Here is a 17,152-nt window from a genome sequence, read left to right on the forward strand (position 1 = left end):
TCCAGAATGTGCTCGGATCGATGATGGACTCCCTCAAACAGCAATTCCTTGGAAAAAGCTGAAACAATGAGTGAGAAACTCCCTCCCGTCGTTTCTCATCGAAACTGAGGTCCAGCACGTTGCCCGCCCCAGGGAAGGTAAGCGGTCAGGACAGCAGGCTTCCCATTGGTCACACCCCTGCAAGCAGCGGCACCCGCGGCCTGCGCCTGGGAGAGGCTCGCGGGGTGTCTCCGGGTCAGGGAGCCGTTTCCCCACCTTCGCGGGCTTTCCACGGCTCGCAGGCAAGGAGCCTGAGGGCAATGAGCGGCATCTGAGGTCGAGTGGGGCAGCTGGTGCCCAAGGCCTAGGACTTCAAAGGCGTGTCTGTGGCACGGGCCCTGGGAGCCGGGGGCAGGGACCTGGCTGGCAGGGCCCGCGGGCAGTGGCTGGCGACTGGGGTCGAGTGGGGCGGCTGGTCCCCCCCAAGGCCTAGGACTTCACCGGCGTGTCTTGTGGCACCGGCCCTTGGGAGTCGAGGGCTGGGGCCTGCGAGGGACCGGGGCTGTGCGCGGCCTAAGCGCGCGGCGGTGTGTGTTGAGGGGCCGGGCGAGGCAAGCCTGGCGGGCCGTGGGGGGCGCGGGAGCCCCAGCCCGAGGCGGCGGCCATCCCTGGACACGAGCCCTTTCTCTCACTGACGTACGTGGAGCGGCCCCTGGCTCGGGCTTCTGGGCCAGGGCAAGAGGCCGGGCTGCGGCACCGGCCAGGTTGGAACCATCGGCCCTGCCCGGCGGCCACGCAAGGCGGCAAGTGGCGCCGGCGCTTCGGGCCCAGGGTGAAGTCGGCATGCCGTGCCGGCCGAAGGCCTGAACGGGAACGGGCACGGTCCAGAGGGGACCGCGCCCTGGGGGAGTGCCCGGGCCTGCTCAGCCCTGGTGTCTCGTGGCGTCCCCGCGTCCGTCGTGGGTTACGCGGAGTCCTGCGGCCTCCTCCCGTGGATGGCAAAGTCAGTGGCTCCCAGGGCCGGCTTCAGGGTGCAGCGGTGTGGCACGGCGGTCCCCCTCCTCAGGGCCCTCCTGGCCGCTGGTCTCCGGAGGAAGGGCGCCAGGGGTGGTGGCCTTTCAACAGGGGCCCTCAACAGGGCCCCGGCCAAAGAGGCTGCCCCCCAGCCCCCGCCCGGGCCTGCCACGGAGGCGTTGTCTCCTCGGGCACGGAGCTGGTGGGGCCAAAGTAGACACCCCGGGAGGGACTGCCCCTTGCAGTCGGGCACGGTGTGCCTCCCGTCCCCTCGGGTGGGCCGCAGGTTCCTCTGCGGTGACCTGGCAGGCAGGCGCGGGCCTGCGATCCCTGAGGCCAGGCGCGGTGCCTCGGCCCCGCGGGCCGCTTGGCAGAGGTCCGTCTCCCGTGGCGAGGGCGACGTGATCTCCTCTCGCTGTGGCCCTGGCCTGCGGGGCTGCAGCCCTCGTGTTCCCTGTGAGGGCCACGCGCGTGTTCCTGGGCCGTGGGCAGGGGCCACGTCGCCTGCCGCGGGCCGCATCCTTGCAAAGGTCAAAGCCTGTCTGCGGCTGCCCTCCCTGCAGCTTCCGGCCGTCGGCGGCCCGGTCCATCTGGCAGAGCTGGCGGGAGGGAATTTCCATGCAGGTGGGAACACACTCCCACGGAGCGGGCAGCCCAGGGAATGCTCGTTCCCTTGCGGGCCGGGGCCCTGGCGCCCCGTGGCCGTGGCCTCGCCGACTCCCTGGTAGGGAACGCGCACGCGGCTCGGTGGGCTTTGGCGCCGGCGTCAGTTGGGGGCCGGGCCCGGGCAGCCTAGCCGCCCCGGCCATTCTGGCGGAGTGGAGAGGTGGGGGCACCGTTTGTCCCGTGGCCGCCTGGGAGGGCGCTGCCTCGTCCTCTGCCCCGTAGCCTGCGGGCCAGGGCGGCCAGACTCCCTGGGGGCAGGTTTTGGGTTTTCCTGGGACCCCTGAGGTTCCATCCAGTGCTGGCTTCCACGGTGCACGTGGAAAGGGTGGGCAGCGGCGGGAACGGATGCGTGTGGAGGTCGGTGGGCACCGCGTGGCCAGAGAGTGTTTGGGAGGGCCAGGGCCTGGCCCGCGTCCGCGGCCCAGAGGCGTCCAGCGCGGCTCCCTGGTGTGCAAGGCCACCGGGCCTGTGCCAGTCGCCTGACGCGACGCCGGGGCCAGGACCTGCGCCCCAGGCACGCGTGCTCTTGCAGGGACCCAGGCCGCCCGGCTCAGCAGCCCCCTACAGCCCCTAGCCCAGCCTCCCAGCACACACGAGCCTCCGTGCGCACGAAGAGGCACGCGCTCCCGCTCCCACAGTGCCCTGCGCCCGTGGCTTGTTGCCCGTCCGCAGGCAGCCCCAGGGGGCCGAGGGACAGGACAGGCAGACGGACGCAAGGCGTGGTCGCGGATTCGTTCTGCCCGGCGTGGCGAGCGGAGCCCCCGGGTACCTTGGTGACGCCCGCGGGCGATTGCTCCCCCTTTCTCAGGTGCAGTGGCCACGCCAGGCTCGCGGTCGGCCGAGACACGAAGGCCTCCCTGGCCCCCGAGTGCCTGTGGTTTGCGGTACGGCCGGAAGAAGCGTGGCCCGGAACGGGCACCTTGCTGACGGGAGCGTCCAGACGGTAAGCCTTCCCTGGGTGTCAGCTCGTGCCCCTGGCTTTAGGCTTTCCCGGGGCTGCCCGAGAGGCCGCTAGTGCAGGTGGCCCGCTGGGCACGTGGGGTTTTGCTCCCAGAGGGGCCTGTCCGTTCCTCTGGCTCAGTGGGCGTGGCTCTGCACGGCCCGGGCACCGGGAGGACCCTGAGTCCCTCGGCTTGCCCCGCTGAGCCACCCGGCCCGCCTGGGTCAGCCGGCCAGGCCGCCCAGAATGTGCTCGGATCGATGATGACTCCCTCAACAGCATTCCTTGGAAAAGCTGAACAAAATGAGTGAGAACTCCCTCCCGTCGTTCTCATCGAAACTGAGGTCCAGCACGTTGCCCGCCCCAGGGAAGGTAAGCGTCAGGGACAGCAGGCTTCCCATTGGTCACACCCCTGCAAGCAGCGGCACCCGCGGCCTGCGCCTGGGAGAGGCTCGCGGGGTGTCTCCGGGTCAGGGAGCCGTTTCCCCACCTTCGCGGGCTTTCCACGGCTCGCAGGCAAGGAGCCTGAGGGCAATGAGCGGCATCTGAGGTCGAGTGGGGCAGCTGGTGCCCAAGGCCTAGGACTTCAAAGGCGTGTCTGTGGCACGGGCCCTGGGAGCCGGGGGCAGGGACCTGGCTGGCAGGGCCCGCGGGCAGTGGCTGGCGACTGGGGTCGAGTGGGGCGGCTGGTCCCCCCCCAAGGCCTAGGACTTCACCGGCGTGTCTTGTGGCACCGGCCCTTGGGAGTCGAGGGCTGGGGCCTGCGAGGGACCGGAGGGCTGTGCGGGCCTAAGCGCGCGGCGGTGTGTGTTGAGGGGCCGGGCGAGGCAAGCCTGGCGGGCCGTGGGGGGCGCGGGAGCCCCAGCCCGAGGCGGCGGCCATCCCTGGACACGAGCCCTTTCTCTCACTGACGTACGTGGAGCGGCCCCTGGCTCGGGCTTCTGGGCCAGGGCAAGAGGCCGGGCTGCGGCACCGGCCAGGTTGGAACCATCGGCCCTGCCCGGCGGCCACGCAAGGCGGCAAGTGGCGCCGGCGCTTCGGGCCCAGGGTGAAGTCGGCATGCCGTGCCGGCCGAAGGCCTGAACGGGAACGGCACGGTCCAGAGGGGACCGCGCCCTGGGGGAGTGCCCGGGCCTGCTCAGCCCTGGTGTCTCGTGGCGTCCCCGCGTCCGTCGTGGGTTACGCGGAGTCCTGCGGCCTCCTCCCGTGGATGGCAAAGTCAGTGGCTCCCAGGGCCGGCTTCAGGGTGCAGCGGTGTGGCACGGCGGTCCCCCTCCTCAGGGCCCTCCTGGCCGCTGGTCTCCGGAGGAAGGGCGCCAGGGGTGGTGGCCTTTCAACAGGGGCCCTCAACAGGGCCCCGGCCAAAGAGGCTGCCCCCCAGCCCCCGCCCGGGCCTGCCACGGAGGCGTTGTCTCCTCGGGCACGGAGCTGGTGGGGCCAAAGTAGACACCCCGGGAGGGACTGCCCCTTGCAGTCGGGCACGGTGTGCCTCCCGTCCCCTCGGGTGGGCCGCAGGTTCCTCTGCGGTGACCTGGCAGGCAGGCGCGGGCCTGCGATCCCTGAGGCCAGGCGCGGTGCCTCGGCCCCGCGGGCCGCTTGGCAGAGGTCCGTCTCCCGTGGCGAGGGCGACGTGATCTCCTCTCGCTGTGGCCCTGGCCTGCGGGGCTGCAGCCCTCGTGTTCCCTGTGAGGGCCACGCGCGTGTTCCTGGGCCGTGGGCAGGGGCCACGTCGCCTGCCGCGGGCCGCATCCTTGCAAAGGTCAAAGCCTGTCTGCGGCTGCCCTCCCTGCAGCTTCCGGCCGTCGGCGGCCCGGTCCATCTGGCAGAGCTGGCGGGAGGGAATTTCCATGCAGGTGGGAACACACTCCCACGGAGCGGGCAGCCCAGGGAATGCTCGTTCCCTTGCGGGCCGGGGCCCTGGCGCCCCGTGGCCGTGGCCTCGCCGACTCCCTGGTAGGGAACGCGCACGCGGCTCGGTGGGCTTTGGCGCCGGCGTCAGTTGGGGGCCGGGCCCGGGCAGCCTAGCCGCCCCGGCCATTCTGGCGGAGTGGAGAGGTGGGGGCACCGTTTGTCCCGTGGCCGCCTGGGAGGGCGCTGCCTCGTCCTCTGCCCCGTAGCCTGCGGGCCAGGGCGGCCAGACTCCCTGGGGGCAGGTTTTGGGTTTTCCTGGGACCCCTGAGGTTCCATCCAGTGCTGGCTTCCACGGTGCACGTGGAAAGGGTGGGCAGCGGCGGGAACGGATGCGTGTGGAGGTCGGTGGGCACCGCGTGGCCAGAGAGTGTTTGGGAGGGCCAGGGCCTGGCCCGCGTCCGCGGCCCAGAGGCGTCCAGCGCGGCTCCCTGGTGTGCAAGGCCACCGGGCCTGTGCCAGTCGCCTGACGCGACGCCGGGGCCAGGACCTGCGCCCCAGGCACGCGTGCTCTTGCAGGGACCCAGGCCGCCCGGCTCAGCAGCCCCCTACAGCCCCTAGCCCAGCCTCCCAGCACACACGAGCCTCCGTGCGCACGAAGAGGCACGCGCTCCCGCTCCCACAGTGCCCTGCGCCCGTGGCTTGTTGCCCGTCCGCAGGCAGCCCCAGGGGGCCGAGGGACAGGACAGGCAGACGGACGCAAGGCGTGGTCGCGGATTCGTTCTGCCCGGCGTGGCGAGCGGAGCCCCCGGGTACCTTGGTGACGCCCGCGGGCGATTGCTCCCCCTTTCTCAGGTGCAGTGGCCACGCCAGGCTCGCGGTCGGCCGAGACACGAAGGCCTCCCTGGCCCCCGAGTGCCTGTGGTTTGCGGTACGGCCGGAAGAAGCGTGGCCCGGAACGGGCACCTTGCTGACGGGAGCGTCCAGACGGTAAGCCTTCCCTGGGTGTCAGCTCGTGCCCCTGGCTTTAGGCTTTCCCGGGGCTGCCCGAGAGGCCGCTAGTGCAGGTGGCCCGCTGGGCACGTGGGGTTTTGCTCCCAGAGGGGCCTGTCCGTTCCTCTGGCTCAGTGGGCGTGGCTCTGCACGGCCCGGGCACCGGGAGGACCCTGAGTCCCTCGGCTTGCCCCGCTGAGCCACCCGGCCCGCCTGGGTCAGCCGGCCAGGCCGCCCAGAATGTGCTCGGATCGATGATGACTCCCTCAACAGCATTCCTTGGAAAAGCTGAACAAAATGAGTGAGAACTCCCTCCCGTCGTTCTCATCGAAACTGAGGTCCAGCACGTTGCCCGCCCCAGGGAAGGTAAGCGTCAGGGACAGCAGGCTTCCCATTGGTCACACCCCTGCAAGCAGCGGCACCCGCGGCCTGCGCCTGGGAGAGGCTCGCGGGGTGTCTCCGGGTCAGGGAGCCGTTTCCCCACCTTCGCGGGCTTTCCACGGCTCGCAGGCAAGGAGCCTGAGGGCAATGAGCGGCATCTGAGGTCGAGTGGGGCAGCTGGTGCCCAAGGCCTAGGACTTCAAAGGCGTGTCTGTGGCACGGGCCCTGGGAGCCGGGGGCAGGGACCTGGCTGGCAGGGCCCGCGGGCAGTGGCTGGCGACTGGGGTCGAGTGGGGCGGCTGGTCCCCCCCAAGGCCTAGGACTTCACCGGCGTGTCTTGTGGCACCGGCCCTTGGGAGTCGAGGGCTGGGGCCTGCGAGGGCCCGGAGGGCTGTGCGGGCCTAAGCGCGCGGCGGTGTGTGTTGAGGGGCCGGGCGAGGCAAGCCTGGCGGGCCGTGGGGGGCGCGGGAGCCCCAGCCCGAGGCGGCGGCCATCCCTGGACACGAGCCCTTTCTCTCACTGACGTACGTGGAGCGGCCCCTGGCTCGGGCTTCTGGGCCAGGGCAAGAGGCCGGGCTGCGGCACCGGCCAGGTTGGAACCATCGGCCCTGCCCGGCGGCCACGCAAGGCGGCAAGTGGCGCCGGCGCTTCGGGCCCAGGGTGAAGTCGGCATGCCGTGCCGGCCGAAGGCCTGAACGGGAACGGCACGGTCCAGAGGGGACCGCGCCCTGGGGGAGTGCCCGGGCCTGCTCAGCCCTGGTGTCTCGTGGCGTCCCCGCGTCCGTCGTGGGTTACGCGGAGTCCTGCGGCCTCCTCCCGTGGATGGCAAAGTCAGTGGCTCCCAGGGCCGGCTTCAGGGTGCAGCGGTGTGGCACGGCGGTCCCCCTCCTCAGGGCCCTCCTGGCCGCTGGTCTCCGGAGGAAGGGCGCCAGGGGTGGTGGCCTTTCAACAGGGGCCCTCAACAGGGCCCCGGCCAAAGAGGCTGCCCCCCAGCCCCCGCCCGGGCCTGCCACGGAGGCGTTGTCTCCTCGGGCACGGAGCTGGTGGGGCCAAAGTAGACACCCCGGGAGGGACTGCCCCTTGCAGTCGGGCACGGTGTGCCTCCCGTCCCCTCGGGTGGGCCGCAGGTTCCTCTGCGGTGACCTGGCAGGCAGGCGCGGGCCTGCGATCCCTGAGGCCAGGCGCGGTGCCTCGGCCCCGCGGGCCGCTTGGCAGAGGTCCGTCTCCCGTGGCGAGGGCGACGTGATCTCCTCTCGCTGTGGCCCTGGCCTGCGGGGCTGCAGCCCTCGTGTTCCCTGTGAGGGCCACGCGCGTGTTCCTGGGCCGTGGGCAGGGGCCACGTCGCCTGCCGCGGGCCGCATCCTTGCAAAGGTCAAAGCCTGTCTGCGGCTGCCCTCCCTGCAGCTTCCGGCCGTCGGCGGCCCGGTCCATCTGGCAGAGCTGGCGGGAGGGAATTTCCATGCAGGTGGGAACACACTCCCACGGAGCGGGCAGCCCAGGGAATGCTCGTTCCCTTGCGGGCCGGGGCCCTGGCGCCCCGTGGCCGTGGCCTCGCCGACTCCCTGGTAGGGAACGCGCACGCGGCTCGGTGGGCTTTGGCGCCGGCGTCAGTTGGGGGCCGGGCCCGGGCAGCCTAGCCGCCCCGGCCATTCTGGCGGAGTGGAGAGGTGGGGGCACCGTTTGTCCCGTGGCCGCCTGGGAGGGCGCTGCCTCGTCCTCTGCCCCGTAGCCTGCGGGCCAGGGCGGCCAGACTCCCTGGGGGCAGGTTTTGGGTTTTCCTGGGACCCCTGAGGTTCCATCCAGTGCTGGCTTCCACGGTGCACGTGGAAAGGGTGGGCAGCGGCGGGAACGGATGCGTGTGGAGGTCGGTGGGCACCGCGTGGCCAGAGAGTGTTTGGGAGGGCCAGGGCCTGGCCCGCGTCCGCGGCCCAGAGGCGTCCAGCGCGGCTCCCTGGTGTGCAAGGCCACCGGGCCTGTGCCAGTCGCCTGACGCGACGCCGGGGCCAGGACCTGCGCCCCAGGCACGCGTGCTCTTGCAGGGACCCAGGCCGCCCGGCTCAGCAGCCCCCTACAGCCCCTAGCCCAGCCTCCCAGCACACACGAGCCTCCGTGCGCACGAAGAGGCACGCGCTCCCGCTCCCACAGTGCCCTGCGCCCGTGGCTTGTTGCCCGTCCGCAGGCAGCCCCAGGGGGCCGAGGGACAGGACAGGCAGACGGACGCAAGGCGTGGTCGCGGATTCGTTCTGCCCGGCGTGGCGAGCGGAGCCCCCGGGTACCTTGGTGACGCCCGCGGGCGATTGCTCCCCCTTTCTCAGGTGCAGTGGCCACGCCAGGCTCGCGGTCGGCCGAGACACGAAGGCCTCCCTGGCCCCCGAGTGCCTGTGGTTTGCGGTACGGCCGGAAGAAGCGTGGCCCGGAACGGGCACCTTGCTGACGGGAGCGTCCAGACGGTAAGCCTTCCCTGGGTGTCAGCTCGTGCCCCTGGCTTTAGGCTTTCCCGGGGCTGCCCGAGAGGCCGCTAGTGCAGGTGGCCCGCTGGGCACGTGGGGTTTTGCTCCCAGAGGGGCCTGTCCGTTCCTCTGGCTCAGTGGGCGTGGCTCTGCACGGCCCGGGCACCGGGAGGACCCTGAGTCCCTCGGCTTGCCCCGCTGAGCCACCCGGCCCGCCTGGGTCAGCCGGCCAGGCCGCCCAGAATGTGCTCGGATCGATGATGACTCCCTCAACAGCATTCCTTGGAAAAGCTGAACAAAATGAGTGAGAACTCCCTCCCGTCGTTCTCATCGAAACTGAGGTCCAGCACGTTGCCCGCCCCAGGGAAGGTAAGCGTCAGGGACAGCAGGCTTCCCATTGGTCACACCCCTGCAAGCAGCGGCACCCGCGGCCTGCGCCTGGGAGAGGCTCGCGGGGTGTCTCCGGGTCAGGGAGCCGTTTCCCCACCTTCGCGGGCTTTCCACGGCTCGCAGGCAAGGAGCCTGAGGGCAATGAGCGGCATCTGAGGTCGAGTGGGGCAGCTGGTGCCCAAGGCCTAGGACTTCAAAGGCGTGTCTGTGGCACGGGCCCTGGGAGCCGGGGGCAGGGACCTGGCTGGCAGGGCCCGCGGGCAGTGGCTGGCGACTGGGGTCGAGTGGGGCGGCTGGTCCCCCCCAAGGCCTAGGACTTCACCGGCGTGTCTTGTGGCACCGGCCCTTGGGAGTCGAGGGCTGGGGCCTGCGAGGGCCCGGAGGGCTGTGCGGGCCTAAGCGCGCGGCGGTGTGTGTTGAGGGGCCGGGCGAGGCAAGCCTGGCGGGCCGTGGGGGGCGCGGGAGCCCCAGCCCGAGGCGGCGGCCATCCCTGGACACGAGCCCTTTCTCTCACTGACGTACGTGGAGCGGCCCCTGGCTCGGGCTTCTGGGCCAGGGCAAGAGGCCGGGCTGCGGCACCGGCCAGGTTGGAACCATCGGCCCTGCCCGGCGGCCACGCAAGGCGGCAAGTGGCGCCGGCGCTTCGGGCCCAGGGTGAAGTCGGCATGCCGTGCCGGCCGAAGGCCTGAACGGGAACGGCACGGTCCAGAGGGGACCGCGCCCTGGGGGAGTGCCCGGGCCTGCTCAGCCCTGGTGTCTCGTGGCGTCCCCGCGTCCGTCGTGGGTTACGCGGAGTCCTGCGGCCTCCTCCCGTGGATGGCAAAGTCAGTGGCTCCCAGGGCCGGCTTCAGGGTGCAGCGGTGTGGCACGGCGGTCCCCCTCCTCAGGGCCCTCCTGGCCGCTGGTCTCCGGAGGAAGGGCGCCAGGGGTGGTGGCCTTTCAACAGGGGCCCTCAACAGGGCCCCGGCCAAAGAGGCTGCCCCCCAGCCCCCGCCCGGGCCTGCCACGGAGGCGTTGTCTCCTCGGGCACGGAGCTGGTGGGGCCAAAGTAGACACCCCGGGAGGGACTGCCCCTTGCAGTCGGGCACGGTGTGCCTCCCGTCCCCTCGGGTGGGCCGCAGGTTCCTCTGCGGTGACCTGGCAGGCAGGCGCGGGCCTGCGATCCCTGAGGCCAGGCGCGGTGCCTCGGCCCCGCGGGCCGCTTGGCAGAGGTCCGTCTCCCGTGGCGAGGGCGACGTGATCTCCTCTCGCTGTGGCCCTGGCCTGCGGGGCTGCAGCCCTCGTGTTCCCTGTGAGGGCCACGCGCGTGTTCCTGGGCCGTGGGCAGGGGCCACGTCGCCTGCCGCGGGCCGCATCCTTGCAAAGGTCAAAGCCTGTCTGCGGCTGCCCTCCCTGCAGCTTCCGGCCGTCGGCGGCCCGGTCCATCTGGCAGAGCTGGCGGGAGGGAATTTCCATGCAGGTGGGAACACACTCCCACGGAGCGGGCAGCCCAGGGAATGCTCGTTCCCTTGCGGGCCGGGGCCCTGGCGCCCCGTGGCCGTGGCCTCGCCGACTCCCTGGTAGGGAACGCGCACGCGGCTCGGTGGGCTTTGGCGCCGGCGTCAGTTGGGGGCCGGGCCCGGGCAGCCTAGCCGCCCCGGCCATTCTGGCGGAGTGGAGAGGTGGGGGCACCGTTTGTCCCGTGGCCGCCTGGGAGGGCGCTGCCTCGTCCTCTGCCCCGTAGCCTGCGGGCCAGGGCGGCCAGACTCCCTGGGGGCAGGTTTTGGGTTTTCCTGGGACCCCTGAGGTTCCATCCAGTGCTGGCTTCCACGGTGCACGTGGAAAGGGTGGGCAGCGGCGGGAACGGATGCGTGTGGAGGTCGGTGGGCACCGCGTGGCCAGAGAGTGTTTGGGAGGGCCAGGGCCTGGCCCGCGTCCGCGGCCCAGAGGCGTCCAGCGCGGCTCCCTGGTGTGCAAGGCCACCGGGCCTGTGCCAGTCGCCTGACGCGACGCCGGGGCCAGGACCTGCGCCCCAGGCACGCGTGCTCTTGCAGGGACCCAGGCCGCCCGGCTCAGCAGCCCCCTACAGCCCCTAGCCCAGCCTCCCAGCACACACGAGCCTCCGTGCGCACGAAGAGGCACGCGCTCCCGCTCCCACAGTGCCCTGCGCCCGTGGCTTGTTGCCCGTCCGCAGGCAGCCCCAGGGGGCCGAGGGACAGGACAGGCAGACGGACGCAAGGCGTGGTCGCGGATTCGTTCTGCCCGGCGTGGCGAGCGGAGCCCCCGGGTACCTTGGTGACGCCCGCGGGCGATTGCTCCCCCTTTCTCAGGTGCAGTGGCCACGCCAGGCTCGCGGTCGGCCGAGACACGAAGGCCTCCCTGGCCCCCGAGTGCCTGTGGTTTGCGGTACGGCCGGAAGAAGCGTGGCCCGGAACGGGCACCTTGCTGACGGGAGCGTCCAGACGGTAAGCCTTCCCTGGGTGTCAGCTCGTGCCCCTGGCTTTAGGCTTTCCCGGGGCTGCCCGAGAGGCCGCTAGTGCAGGTGGCCCGCTGGGCACGTGGGGTTTTGCTCCCAGAGGGGCCTGTCCGTTCCTCTGGCTCAGTGGGCGTGGCTCTGCACGGCCCGGGCACCGGGAGGACCCTGAGTCCCTCGGCTTGCCCCGCTGAGCCACCCGGCCCGCCTGGGTCAGCCGGCCAGGCCGCCCAGAATGTGCTCGGATCGATGATGACTCCCTCAACAGCATTCCTTGGAAAAGCTGAACAAAATGAGTGAGAACTCCCTCCCGTCGTTCTCATCGAAACTGAGGTCCAGCACGTTGCCCGCCCCAGGGAAGGTAAGCGTCAGGGACAGCAGGCTTCCCATTGGTCACACCCCTGCAAGCAGCGGCACCCGCGGCCTGCGCCTGGGAGAGGCTCGCGGGGTGTCTCCGGGTCAGGGAGCCGTTTCCCCACCTTCGCGGGCTTTCCACGGCTCGCAGGCAAGGAGCCTGAGGGCAATGAGCGGCATCTGAGGTCGAGTGGGGCAGCTGGTGCCCAAGGCCTAGGACTTCAAAGGCGTGTCTGTGGCACGGGCCCTGGGAGCCGGGGGCAGGGACCTGGCTGGCAGGGCCCGCGGGCAGTGGCTGGCGACTGGGGTCGAGTGGGGCGGCTGGTCCCCCCCCAAGGCCTAGGACTTCACCGGCGTGTCTTGTGGCACCGGCCCTTGGGAGTCGAGGGCTGGGGCCTGCGAGGGCCCGGAGGGCTGTGCGGGCCTAAGCGCGCGGCGGTGTGTGTTGAGGGGCCGGGCGAGGCAAGCCTGGCGGGCCGTGGGGGGCGCGGGAGCCCCAGCCCGAGGCGGCGGCCATCCCTGGACACGAGCCCTTTCTCTCACTGACGTACGTGGAGCGGCCCCTGGCTCGGGCTTCTGGGCCAGGGCAAGAGGCCGGGCTGCGGCACCGGCCAGGTTGGAACCATCGGCCCTGCCCGGCGGCCACGCAAGGCGGCAAGTGGCGCCGGCGCTTCGGGCCCAGGGTGAAGTCGGCATGCCGTGCCGGCCGAAGGCCTGAACGGGAACGGCACGGTCCAGAGGGGACCGCGCCCTGGGGGAGTGCCCGGGCCTGCTCAGCCCTGGTGTCTCGTGGCGTCCCCGCGTCCGTCGTGGGTTACGCGGAGTCCTGCGGCCTCCTCCCGTGGATGGCAAAGTCAGTGGCTCCCAGGGCCGGCTTCAGGGTGCAGCGGTGTGGCACGGCGGTCCCCCTCCTCAGGGCCCTCCTGGCCGCTGGTCTCCGGAGGAAGGGCGCCAGGGGTGGTGGCCTTTCAACAGGGGCCCTCAACAGGGCCCCGGCCAAAGAGGCTGCCCCCCAGCCCCCGCCCGGGCCTGCCACGGAGGCGTTGTCTCCTCGGGCACGGAGCTGGTGGGGCCAAAGTAGACACCCCGGGAGGGACTGCCCCTTGCAGTCGGGCACGGTGTGCCTCCCGTCCCCTCGGGTGGGCCGCAGGTTCCTCTGCGGTGACCTGGCAGGCAGGCGCGGGCCTGCGATCCCTGAGGCCAGGCGCGGTGCCTCGGCCCCGCGGGCCGCTTGGCAGAGGTCCGTCTCCCGTGGCGAGGGCGACGTGATCTCCTCTCGCTGTGGCCCTGGCCTGCGGGGCTGCAGCCCTCGTGTTCCCTGTGAGGGCCACGCGCGTGTTCCTGGGCCGTGGGCAGGGGCCACGTCGCCTGCCGCGGGCCGCATCCTTGCAAAGGTCAAAGCCTGTCTGCGGCTGCCCTCCCTGCAGCTTCCGGCCGTCGGCGGCCCGGTCCATCTGGCAGAGCTGGCGGGAGGGAATTTCCATGCAGGTGGGAACACACTCCCACGGAGCGGGCAGCCCAGGGAATGCTCGTTCCCTTGCGGGCCGGGGCCCTGGCGCCCCGTGGCCGTGGCCTCGCCGACTCCCTGGTAGGGAACGCGCACGCGGCTCGGTGGGCTTTGGCGCCGGCGTCAGTTGGGGGCCGGGCCCGGGCAGCCTAGCCGCCCCGGCCATTCTGGCGGAGTGGAGAGGTGGGGGCACCGTTTGTCCCGTGGCCGCCTGGGAGGGCGCTGCCTCGTCCTCTGCCCCGTAGCCTGCGGGCCAGGGCGGCCAGACTCCCTGGGGGCAGGTTTTGGGTTTTCCTGGGACCCCTGAGGTTCCATCCAGTGCTGGCTTCCACGGTGCACGTGGAAAGGGTGGGCAGCGGCGGGAACGGATGCGTGTGGAGGTCGGTGGGCACCGCGTGGCCAGAGAGTGTTTGGGAGGGCCAGGGCCTGGCCCGCGTCCGCGGCCCAGAGGCGTCCAGCGCGGCTCCCTGGTGTGCAAGGCCACCGGGCCTGTGCCAGTCGCCTGACGCGACGCCGGGGCCAGGACCTGCGCCCCAGGCACGCGTGCTCTTGCAGGGACCCAGGCCGCCCGGCTCAGCAGCCCCCTACAGCCCCTAGCCCAGCCTCCCAGCACACACGAGCCTCCGTGCGCACGAAGAGGCACGCGCTCCCGCTCCCACAGTGCCCTGCGCCCGTGGCTTGTTGCCCGTCCGCAGGCAGCCCCAGGGGGCCGAGGGACAGGACAGGCAGACGGACGCAAGGCGTGGTCGCGGATTCGTTCTGCCCGGCGTGGCGAGCGGAGCCCCCGGGTACCTTGGTGACGCCCGCGGGCGATTGCTCCCCCTTTCTCAGGTGCAGTGGCCACGCCAGGCTCGCGGTCGGCCGAGACACGAAGGCCTCCCTGGCCCCCGAGTGCCTGTGGTTTGCGGTACGGCCGGAAGAAGCGTGGCCCGGAACGGGCACCTTGCTGACGGGAGCGTCCAGACGGTAAGCCTTCCCTGGGTGTCAGCTCGTGCCCCTGGCTTTAGGCTTTCCCGGGGCTGCCCGAGAGGCCGCTAGTGCAGGTGGCCCGCTGGGCACGTGGGGTTTTGCTCCCAGAGGGGCCTGTCCGTTCCTCTGGCTCAGTGGGCGTGGCTCTGCACGGCCCGGGCACCGGGAGGACCCTGAGTCCCTCGGCTTGCCCCGCTGAGCCACCCGGCCCGCCTGGGTCAGCCGGCCAGGCCGCCCAGAATGTGCTCGGATCGATGATGACTCCCTCAACAGCATTCCTTGGAAAAGCTGAACAAAATGAGTGAGAACTCCCTCCCGTCGTTCTCATCGAAACTGAGGTCCAGCACGTTGCCCGCCCCAGGGAAGGTAAGCGTCAGGGACAGCAGGCTTCCCATTGGTCACACCCCTGCAAGCAGCGGCACCCGCGGCCTGCGCCTGGGAGAGGCTCGCGGGGTGTCTCCGGGTCAGGGAGCCGTTTCCCCACCTTCGCGGGCTTTCCACGGCTCGCAGGCAAGGAGCCTGAGGGCAATGAGCGGCATCTGAGGTCGAGTGGGGCAGCTGGTGCCCAAGGCCTAGGACTTCAAAGGCGTGTCTGTGGCACGGGCCCTGGGAGCCGGGGGCAGGGACCTGGCTGGCAGGGCCCGCGGGCAGTGGCTGGCGACTGGGGTCGAGTGGGGCGGCTGGTCCCCCCCAAGGCCTAGGACTTCACCGGCGTGTCTTGTGGCACCGGCCCTTGGGAGTCGAGGGCTGGGGCCTGCGAGGGCCCGGAGGGCTGTGCGGGCCTAAGCGCGCGGCGGTGTGTGTTGAGGGGCCGGGCGAGGCAAGCCTGGCGGGCCGTGGGGGGCGCGGGAGCCCCAGCCCGAGGCGGCGGCCATCCCTGGACACGAGCCCTTTCTCTCACTGACGTACGTGGAGCGGCCCCTGGCTCGGGCTTCTGGGCCAGGGCAAGAGGCCGGGCTGCGGCACCGGCCAGGTTGGAACCATCGGCCCTGCCCGGCGGCCACGCAAGGCGGCAAGTGGCGCCGGCGCTTCGGGCCCAGGGTGAAGTCGGCATGCCGTGCCGGCCGAAGGCCTGAACGGGAACGGCACGGTCCAGAGGGGACCGCGCCCTGGGGGAGTGCCCGGGCCTGCTCAGCCCTGGTGTCTCGTGGCGTCCCCGCGTCCGTCGTGGGTTACGCGGAGTCCTGCGGCCTCCTCCCGTGGATGGCAAAGTCAGTGGCTCCCAGGGCCGGCTTCAGGGTGCAGCGGTGTGGCACGGCGGTCCCCCTCCTCAGGGCCCTCCTGGCCGCTGGTCTCCGGAGGAAGGGCGCCAGGGGTGGTGGCCTTTCAACAGGGGCCCTCAACAGGGCCCCGGCCAAAGAGGCTGCCCCCCAGCCCCCGCCCGGGCCTGCCACGGAGGCGTTGTCTCCTCGGGCACGGAGCTGGTGGGGCCAAAGTAGACACCCCGGGAGGGACTGCCCCTTGCAGTCGGGCACGGTGTGCCTCCCGTCCCCTCGGGTGGGCCGCAGGTTCCTCTGCGGTGACCTGGCAGGCAGGCGCGGGCCTGCGATCCCTGAGGCCAGGCGCGGTGCCTCGGCCCCGCGGGCCGCTTGGCAGAGGTCCGTCTCCCGTGGCGAGGGCGACGTGATCTCCTCTCGCTGTGGCCCTGGCCTGCGGGGCTGCAGCCCTCGTGTTCCCTGTGAGGGCCACGCGCGTGTTCCTGGGCCGTGGGCAGGGGCCACGTCGCCTGCCGCGGGCCGCATCCTTGCAAAGGTCAAAGCCTGTCTGCGGCTGCCCTCCCTGCAGCTTCCGGCCGTCGGCGGCCCGGTCCATCTGGCAGAGCTGGCGGGAGGGAATTTCCATGCAGGTGGGAACACACTCCCACGGAGCGGGCAGCCCAGGGAATGCTCGTTCCCTTGCGGGCCGGGGCCCTGGCGCCCCGTGGCCGTGGCCTCGCCGACTCCCTGGTAGGGAACGCGCACGCGGCTCGGTGGGCTTTGGCGCCGGCGTCAGTTGGGGGCCGGGCCCGGGCAGCCTAGCCGCCCCGGCCATTCTGGCGGAGTGGAGAGGTGGGGGCACCGTTTGTCCCGTGGCCGCCTGGGAGGGCGCTGCCTCGTCCTCTGCCCCGTAGCCTGCGGGCCAGGGCGGCCAGACTCCCTGGGGGCAGGTTTTGGGTTTTCCTGGGACCCCTGAGGTTCCATCCAGTGCTGGCTTCCACGGTGCACGTGGAAAGGGTGGGCAGCGGCGGGAACGGATGCGTGTGGAGGTCGGTGGGCACCGCGTGGCCAGAGAGTGTTTGGGAGGGCCAGGGCCTGGCCCGCGTCCGCGGCCCAGAGGCGTCCAGCGCGGCTCCCTGGTGTGCAAGGCCACCGGGCCTGTGCCAGTCGCCTGACGCGACGCCGGGGCCAGGACCTGCGCCCCAGGCACGCGTGCTCTTGCAGGGACCCAGGCCGCCCGGCTCAGCAGCCCCCTACAGCCCCTAGCCCAGCCTCCCAGCACACACGAGCCTCCGTGCGCACGAAGAGGCACGCGCTCCCGCTCCCACAGTGCCCTGCGCCCGTGGCTTGTTGCCCGTCCGCAGGCAGCCCCAGGGGGCCGAGGGACAGGACAGGCAGACGGACGCAAGGCGTGGTCGCGGATTCGTTCTGCCCGGCGTGGCGAGCGGAGCCCCCGGGTACCTTGGTGACGCCCGCGGGCGATTGCTCCCCCTTTCTCAGGTGCAGTGGCCACGCCAGGCTCGCGGTCGGCCGAGACACGAAGGCCTCCCTGGCCCCCGAGTGCCTGTGGTTTGCGGTACGGCCGGAAGAAGCGTGGCCCGGAACGGGCACCTTGCTGACGGGAGCGTCCAGACGGTAAGCCTTCCCTGGGTGTCAGCTCGTGCCCCTGGCTTTAGGCTTTCCCGGGGCTGCCCGAGAGGCCGCTAGTGCAGGTGGCCCGCTGGGCACGTGGGGTTTTGCTCCCAGAGGGGCCTGTCCGTTCCTCTGGCTCAGTGGGCGTGGCTCTGCACGGCCCGGGCACCGGGAGGACCCTGAGTCCCTCGGCTTGCCCCGCTGAGCCACCCGGCCCGCCTGGGTCAGCCGGCCAGGCCGCCCAGAATGTGCTCGGATCGATGATGACTCCCTCAACAGCATTCCTTGGAAAAGCTGAACAAAATGAGTGAGAACTCCCTCCCGTCGTTCTCATCGAAACTGAGGTCCAGCACGTTGCCCGCCCCAGGGAAGGTAAGCGTC

At 71.7% G+C, this 17,152-nt stretch overlaps 6 non-coding genes and 1 pseudogene across 6 annotated transcripts; all 7 read left to right on the forward strand.

The window, feature by feature from the left end:
* The first annotated feature begins 14 nt into the window (after window positions 1–14).
* LOC145715587 (small nucleolar RNA SNORD116) lies at window positions 15–113 on the forward strand (annotated as a pseudogene).
* A 2,740-nt stretch (window positions 114–2,853) lies between these two features.
* LOC144616765 (small nucleolar RNA SNORD116) lies at window positions 2,854–2,947 on the forward strand. The gene has a single exon (XR_013556515.1). It is a non-coding gene; the product is annotated as a small nucleolar RNA SNORD116 (small nucleolar RNA).
* A 2,741-nt stretch (window positions 2,948–5,688) lies between these two features.
* LOC144616764 (small nucleolar RNA SNORD116) lies at window positions 5,689–5,782 on the forward strand. The gene has a single exon (XR_013556514.1). It is a non-coding gene; the product is annotated as a small nucleolar RNA SNORD116 (small nucleolar RNA).
* Window positions 5,783–8,522: 2,740 nt separating this feature from the next.
* Window positions 8,523–8,616, forward strand: LOC144616763 (small nucleolar RNA SNORD116). The gene has a single exon (XR_013556513.1). It is a non-coding gene; the product is annotated as a small nucleolar RNA SNORD116 (small nucleolar RNA).
* Window positions 8,617–11,356: 2,740 nt separating this feature from the next.
* LOC144616762 (small nucleolar RNA SNORD116) lies at window positions 11,357–11,450 on the forward strand. The gene has a single exon (XR_013556512.1). It is a non-coding gene; the product is annotated as a small nucleolar RNA SNORD116 (small nucleolar RNA).
* A 2,741-nt stretch (window positions 11,451–14,191) lies between these two features.
* Window positions 14,192–14,285, forward strand: LOC144616761 (small nucleolar RNA SNORD116). The gene has a single exon (XR_013556511.1). It is a non-coding gene; the product is annotated as a small nucleolar RNA SNORD116 (small nucleolar RNA).
* Window positions 14,286–17,025: 2,740 nt separating this feature from the next.
* Window positions 17,026–17,119, forward strand: LOC145715584 (small nucleolar RNA SNORD116). The gene has a single exon (XR_014137868.1). It is a non-coding gene; the product is annotated as a small nucleolar RNA SNORD116 (small nucleolar RNA).
* Window positions 17,120–17,152: the final 33 nt, after the last annotated feature.

Source organism: Panthera onca, chromosome B3, assembly GCF_046562875.1.
Source record: "Panthera onca isolate mPanOnc1 chromosome B3, mPanOnc1 haplotype 2, whole genome shotgun sequence".
NCBI lineage: Eukaryota > Metazoa > Chordata > Mammalia > Carnivora > Felidae > Panthera > Panthera onca.